The sequence below is a fragment of the Rhagoletis pomonella genome, unplaced genomic scaffold (assembly GCF_013731165.1).
Source record: "Rhagoletis pomonella isolate Grant_MI unplaced genomic scaffold, Rhpom_1.0 Rhpom_scaffold_00006, whole genome shotgun sequence".
NCBI lineage: Eukaryota > Metazoa > Arthropoda > Insecta > Diptera > Tephritidae > Rhagoletis > Rhagoletis pomonella.
This window is the reverse complement of record NW_023458560.1, coordinates 40,180,978-40,189,502: the sequence shown is the minus strand read 5'-3', so window position 1 is coordinate 40,189,502 and position 8,525 is coordinate 40,180,978.

The window sequence follows — 8,525 nt, the reverse complement described above, 5'->3', positions numbered from 1 at the left end:
ATATGTGGATATGCCCTTCGTGATCTTATTGGTGTTCATGTCACTGCTCCAATGTTCCGAACTTTCTGGTAGGTCTGGCTTTCTAGTGTACCATCTCCATAGGATAACAGCGACCACGATTATTGCGCATATTGTTAGGGCTTCTGTAAAGATAGAAAAATTGATCTTCTCATTAACGTATCCTAGATACTTAACGTTCTCCATCGTGATGTCGTGCACATATTATAGGTTGACCTTCATTGTGTGATTCCTGACATTCGAAAGGACGGCTGGCAGAGCTTGCGCTGCCATTACCTCGTTGCTGGAAAATACTTGGTCACCAATCCTGACTGTTTCGTTACTCAGTTGGATGATGTAGGTGCCGTTAATAGTGCTTGAGGCATTGCTGCTACTGATCATGCCTTGGTAGTTTTATAGCAAATAATAAGTTATTGGTTGGAGTTTGATCACCAATTGGTTTACTTTATTGATTTCACTTTCTTTTATACCAAATTCTTACACTAACACTTACAAATTATTTACGAACTAGAATGTATACAAATATACTACTAATACCTACAAACTAACTACATAACTCTAAAATATGCTAAGTCAACATATGGTTGCAATAAATATATAAATATGTCAGTCGCATTGACAAACTGACGTTGTGGATCAGTTAGTCACTGCGACTGTCTTTGGCGGTGTCTTTGACCGTCCGCACAAGTGTAACAAGATCCTCGCTATGTGCGATGAATGCAGTCTTTGCATAAACTCCCGCTGAGTTCAATGTAACTGATTTGGGTAAACTGTTGTTTGTGTACATTCCTATTTGTTTATACATTACTTATGTGCACATGACAATTAAAGTAAAAAGGGCGATGTGCTTATGCTACAGTTTGAGAGGAATATTGTATAGGCGTTTACCAATTCTATTATCGATCCGTTTCGTCTTGTGAACTGGCAGCTAGCGTCTTCCCCTTTTAGTAGTCGTGGTATGCAGCTGTCCTCTTCCAATTTCGACAAGGATACTGACCTACATACTGTAGATGAACTGATTACCATGCAGTTTCCCGTCACTCCGTATGTCTCCTCTTGATTGACGAGCATCCTGTCAAACGGTAGGTCAAGTTGTTTATGTTCGTAGATGCCGGCGCGAGTGATTAGAAGATTATATTTGTTAGCTGTTACTTTCGGCATTGAGAGCACGTAGAGGAGCAGTGTCCCATTCGTGTATACTGATGGTTGACCGTATTCAATAGCCTCGATTACGTTTTGGTATGGAAGGGTCTCTATTTCTGACAGTACCTGGTTGACCTCATCTGTGTGAAGTAGATTGTTGTTGACAATACCCCGTTTTGCCAGTTGACATGCCCGCACGATTTCGTTTACCTCTTCGCGAATGAGCAGGATGTTGTGTAGTGCATTTTGATCAAATTCCGTTGCCTCATTTTCTTTCGCTATGTAATTAGTGCGATTCACCACCTCGTCGATTTTCTTTAGGACTTCCTGGGTGGCGGCGAAGAGCTTTCCGTTGATCTTGTATTGGTGGTTATTGCTCCGAATGACTTCATTTTGGCTGTGGAGAATGTAGTTCCAGTCGGTTGCATCTGGTGATCCTGCTAGCCATTTCCATGCCATGCCAAAGCGGGTGACCCTTGCTTTGCCTGTGTTACCCGTAAGTTCCTCAAGTCGTTCTAATGTTTGGTTGATGTAGAGATGCGCTAAAGTTTGGTCGTCAGCGCGCTTCATTAAGCGGTTTGCCAAATTTTCCATTTGCTTCATAATTGTAACATATTGCTGGAGATTGATAACGTGAACCAGTTTGAAGGATCCGCCAATGTTCCACCCATTCCCGTTTTGTATAGTTACGATTGGGGTTTTATAGTGAAATATATGGAGGGCGCTGATGGCTGATGCCAGCAGTGGGAATCTGCAAGGAATTGTTAGTTTAATCACAAATACTTGTTTTACAAGATCGTTAGAATTTTTTTCTTTTTTGCTATAAGTTGAAGTTAATTTCAGAGGGATATATTTGTTTGGGAATTTTAGTGTTATGACATTGTAAGAAAGGAACAATTTTATGTTTGATTTTACTTTACAATTTACAATTGTTGATTGCTTTAGTTTCAGTTTAGTTTCGCTTCTGGCAATCGATCATCTTCATCAGCCAAGGGTAGACAGTTCTGTCATTCGTTTATTAGGGTGCAACGATTTGCAGATGCATTCTGGTGCAAGTAAGAGACCATCAGTTTCAAGGGTACTAATAGACATATACCGTTTTGCAGTATCACCGACGATATATGTATTACAACGTATCATAAAGTAACGTTTATGCAAATACATATCGTGTAAGGGCGCTATAAGTAATAATGTCGATGTGTTTAAATACTGGGGTCGAATCGTAGCAGGCATGAACGAGGATTATACGTGATTCCAAATCTAGCTATTTTTATCGGTTTATATCTCCCTCCCTTATCGTATGTTAAAATCCTCCAGCGGTCTTCTAACGCATCAATCGTTCACTCAACGATGCTCTGCGCTTTGGAATGCATTTCATTAAATTTTGCTTCCTGTGATCCGTCTTGTGGATGTCTGTACGGAGTAATACACCAAGTCTCCATGGGGTACATTACGTAATTTTAAATTAAAATAAAACATTTAAAATGAAGCACATTCCAAATATCCAAAAAGGCCCCGTAAACGGTGTTCACATGAGGCGATTTTCCAGGCAACTTTAGAGTCGATTAGTTGAATCAAAAGTTGGCAGCAGGCCAACTGCATTGGAAACAATTAGCTGAAAAGCCGATCACACCAGGAGATTGTTGCTTTCAACAAAAAGTTGCCTGTAAAATCGCCTCATGTAAACACCGCTTTACGGATACTACGGATTTATGCGACTGTAGGTGTGTTCGAGATAAGTAATAATTACCGCAATATTGCAGCCTTGTTGCTTTCTTGGTGCTCTGTTGCTGATGTTTAACTAGAAATATGCTAAAATGCTGCAGAAATCGCGCATTAAAGCTTTTTATACTGCAATTAGTTTCTTCATGAGAAGCAACGCAAACCAAAAAGTAGCACTGCCGCATTAAGTGCAGCTCGAATACACCCCTTATGTACATGCATAAAGTGTTTATAATGCTCAAATTTATAATAAGAACGCATTTTATTTTTAAAACTGTTCCAAACTTATAAAAAATGAATATATTATTTATGTATATAAATATTCAACAGTAGGATAAAATGTACGCTGTAGAAAATCGTGCGCTTCTGAAGCGTATGGTTATATTTTACGTAAGTGGTAATATGTTTACCTTTCTAGTGTTAAATAAAATTGAGGATTTTATTGAAAAAATAAATGCTTACATTATAAATGGAATAAACCACAAAAACTTCCTCTAGCCACTTCGACGCCTTGAAATAAAAAAAAACTCTGCACCCGATAAACGTCTATTTGCACCAAAAACCAAACACTTTATTATTTCTCTTTATAAATGTTTAAAAATAGAAAACTTTCTACACTTTAACCCACTAAATGTCCTTTTGCAGTAAAGTTTCGAACTGTAATAGCATGGATTGATTTCAAACTAACGCTCGACGCTATTATTGTCGTCGCAATAATGTAACGGGACCTGACAAAATATAAAATAGAAATATAGAACGCAAATTGTACGCAGCGAAACAAAGGAGGCGCCCTCCGCCCTCATCGATTCGCCAATATATACATATTTACAATGCTTACTATGCTGTACTCGATAGCATGTCGCAAAAAAATACACATTTCGTCGATCGCCTTTGTTTCACATTCGTCTACACACCGCAACACTTGATAAAAGTTATGAGTACTTTGAGCACTTAACTTCACAGGCCGTTGAAAAAGATATGAAGAAATATATGTACACTGGAGTTTATGGCTATTCCCACTAGTGTCCACATATGTACATATGTATCTATGCATATAATACCGAAATGTAAAGACTAAGGATTTTCCACATTGGTGGTATTCCATCGCAATGGTCTTAACTTTACCAGGTATTCCTTGTTAAATAGTTTAGTCATCCAAACATTAGGTGCGTGCTATCATGGTGGCATCCAATCTTATAAAGATGTCATGAGTTACAGTACCAAAGGCTTTTCCGATCACGGCATCCTCTTTGCAATTCAAAACGGTGTTGGCTGAGGAAGTTATCATTACAGTGTTCAACCCAATCATCGGGTGGTTCTCCAGCCATGAGGTAACATGTACCAGGGTTGAAATCACTTCTTCTTCGCTTGTAGGCGTAATAGTTAGCCTATTTTTAAGCGGCAGACGAAAAACCATATGGGGACTTAAAGGCTGATGGTTCATTCCATAAATACTACGTTTATGCGTAGGCTAATTCACGAATTCATTTCATGAATTTGGGTTAAAATTGGCTGCATAAACACCATTTCATGAATTCAGTTGTACACGAAAGTTAACCATGAATTCGGCATAATTTCATGAAATCGTGAAGTGCACGTCCGGCAACGCCACGTTTCACAAACAGCTGTTTAGGGTTATGATGTTTTTAGAATAATAACCATGAGTGGCATAACCAGGATTTTAAACACTGGAAATGTTATGTGGAATTGTTCAAATATAAAATAAATTCTAATAGAATAAACTGAAAATGTATTAAAACCAATTTAAATAAAATAGGGTTCATTGCCTGGCACCAACGGCTTTTGCAAATTCAAAAGGAGGCAAAAAAATCACAACCCTACTATTTAGTTTCCCGCCATTGCGTTGCCACTTTTTCAAATCACTTTATTTCATTAATTCGCGAACTATGCATAAACGGGACCATTTTTGAATTTATGAAATGAAGAATTCGCGAATTCTGTCGCATAAACGAAGTAAAAATGGCATTACGTGGCATTATATTCGTAAAGGGTTTATGGATAGAGGCTGCCCTGGTGCGGCCTTGTACTTTTATATTAGGTATTCTTTTATAAATAACTCCGGTATTAGGTACATACGTCTAATATTCTCAAGATATTAATTTGGACATTGTAAAAATAAATCCTTCAAAAGAGCGTATTGAAAAGAATATTTTACAGAAACGCTATCAAGTAGTTTTATATTATATAAATTATATATAGCTACTACATATGTTAGTTGAGTTAAACATTCATATGTTTTTAACGAAATTGTGTAAATTACAATCTGTCACCATTAACTACAAAAAAACCCCGTTTCACGGCTCCGAAGGACCACATGTTTAACCCATTGGTGTCGCGGGGTGGATATTCGACGCACCGATGTTTTATGTATACGGTGTCTCTCTAATATACAAGTCCCATAGATCGATACCATTTTCTGATAGAACTTGTTCTATTCTAAATTGTGAGGGAAACAAATCTAAAATATTATTATTATTATTATAAAAACTCACCTTCTATTTTGCTCTTCACCACGACTGTTTTTGGCTGTCATTATTGTGTTTTTGTAAATATATAGAAGGCAGAGCCTATTTATACTAATTTTTTTATCAATAAAGAAACAATTTTTATGCAATAAGAAATAAAACCATGCAAAAATGTTTTACGATAAAAAAATATTTTATCAGAATTATTATCAGAAATAGTATTACATTATTGCGGATGTAACTTAAACAAAGAAAAACTTAAAATTATTCTAATCGAATGAAATGTGAGTAATCACAGAGAAATTGCACATTGTTGCTGCTACATATACTACTTAGGGCCGTTTGCACCATGTCTAGTTAATTCTAACTCCCAGTTAAACATCTTTATCGACGTTATCGACACCCATCATATAACATGTGCTAGATAAAGCAGTTGACGTGCTTAACTGAAGGATGTACCTCCAGTTAGCGTTAACTAGATATGGTGCAAACGGCCCTTAGTATGTTTGTAGTAGTTTGTGATCGCTTTTTTCTGTGGCTTTTGTGAATATGATTAGAAACATGGAAAGCAAAACTAATTTTTTATCAATAAAGAAAAAGTCTTACATTGTTGCTGTGACATAATTGATTTAAAAGGAACTTAAACAAAGAAAAACTTAAAATTATTCTAATCGAATATACTTATTATGTTTATAAAACATATTTTTACATTTTTTACATTTTTTTTATTTAAGTGATCGTGTGATTGTATGGCAGATAGTTCTTGTTGATGTTCATCCGAAATAATATGCGAAAACGCCTTTATGAATTTATATATATCCTTTAACACCAGTTTTACAGCCGTATTCTAACAAAGTCACAAACTTTAGCTCATCACTGCTGTGATGTCTACCGCGCCTCAAAGCTTGCCGCTCAAAAAATATGCCGCTTCAATTCAATTTTTTAAATTTTTTTGTATTTTTCTAGCACTCAAAATCAAATTTTTTGTGACACATTTCTCGGCGCACTTGAAATCACAACAGTGCGGTTAAGGGGTTAATCTTACTTTATTATCATAGACAATGTTTGTGAATAGCTCTTAATATCAATTGTTTCGATATATATACAGTATTTACTTCGTTTTCATTATGTTGAAAACAATAAATATTGAGAGAGCGAGCTGAATAGTTGCTATAGTAACTACATTTAACACTTATTTCCATACTATCATATTTTAAATTAAAGTGTCTAAAGTAGTTGGTAGTTTCAAGTCTACCTCCAATAGCCAATTCTTTTTTAGTCAAATCTTCTCTCGAAATAATAAGAGAATTTCTCTTCCGTGACTAGACCTGTTAATGAGATCATAATGACGGCTGATACAGTACATTATTCTTTGAACTTTTTCACTATCTGCACAGCTTGGATCGGCATATGGAATTTCAGAAAGAATAGCTACACTCAATAGATATGAGGTTTCATTTGCTATCCTCTCCATATTAAATATTCGGAATCTAAGCAATCGGACAGCAAAATCTAGGTATTCTCTGTCATCTTGAACCTGTCTTTGTATGCGCTTGGTTCTTTTTATACCTTTAGCATCGGAATATTGTCTTTTGATGGCCTCTTTCAGAACAGCTAGATGGGTTTTTGTACGAGAGGGTTGGTAGTGTTCTGGCGGTTCCTCTGACAACATTGGATAGATCTCTCTTTTCATATCTGGTGAACGTCTCCTTATTGTCTCAATCGTTCTTAGAGATAAGCGTCCTGAGTGAATGTTGTATTCTGGGTTTGGCCTGTCTATGTCTTTTTTTATCATATCCGGTAATATCTAGGTCTAAATCATTTTCTTCCCGTCCCTTCGGTTTATTGGATGATGAATCTAAAATTACATCTGATCCATCTTTGCCTATTAAGAAACTTTGTATTTTAGCTTGGATTTTATAGAATGTCCTATGAATATTATAAGGCTCAATGAACCCTGCCTGTTTAATCAATTCATCATCCGCTTCACAGATCTGGGTATAAGTAATATTATGCGTGTCGTTCCACATCATGTTGATATGTATACTCTGAGAGACAGAGAAAGGAGTTGAAAAGTTCATCAGTGCTTGATAATCTGTTTGAATTGTATCAACAGGAGAACTGTCTAGTCTAGATGGTGCTGTACACGAGATCTCGAGTAATTCAGATCGAACTTCTTTCCACTTTAAACCAGTTAAAATGGAGAAGTAAAGAATGTACAACGTATAGTTACTTCAATGTTTTCATACTTAAGATTGAAATGTCGATAGAATGCTTCCTTTGATTCCAATATATGTACCTCCTATATCCATTTCCTTTTCAGTAAAAAAATTATGTGTAACTATAACAAAGTATAAAGTAATACTAACTAAAAACATAAATAAAAAGCATGACATCATCTTACAAAACGGATTTACAAATACATTTACAAAAGTTTCCTTATTTCATTGGTAAGGCGTATATATTCAAATATCTTATCATATATGATTAAACAATAGTGAATACTTTTTCGCAGGTTATAAAGTGTGTTATATTGTCTTCTATATATATGGGATGTTTCTTTAGCCAAAGTTTTACCTTAAGTTTACAGTTTACTAATGTTCTCATTGGTGTGTATACCATTAGTTCATCTATTTCTTTATATATAACCATGACTCCAGTGTCTGTAAGTAATCTAACTGAGAATTTATTTATGAAAATATTAAAACTTAAACTACTGTCAAACGTACAATCAGTATTCTGAATCTTATAACTAGAACTTAACTAATTATATAGTTTATAAATCACTAAATGGTAACTCTTGTTTGATATTTATGTTAATATCATTATCATTAGTTGCATTGTCACCATATTTTCAATCAGTAGTAAATCCTTGTTTGGTTCTATTACCTACTAAATGTTTGATTGCAGCTAATTGAGCTGCCCTTTCAATATCTATTTTCTGTGTCACTGTTAGCTTTTGTATTTCTTCCATTCTTTCGTACAAAGTTTCAGGTTTAAATCCTTCTGGTATGCCACCATTAGCATACTTGCATAATAAGGAGAACTTTGTTATATCAAATTATTTTCCAACTGCAATGTATTGTTTAAAGGTTTTCCTTACAATACCAACTAAAGCTGCACAAACAGCCATATGACACTTACTGAATTTTAAAT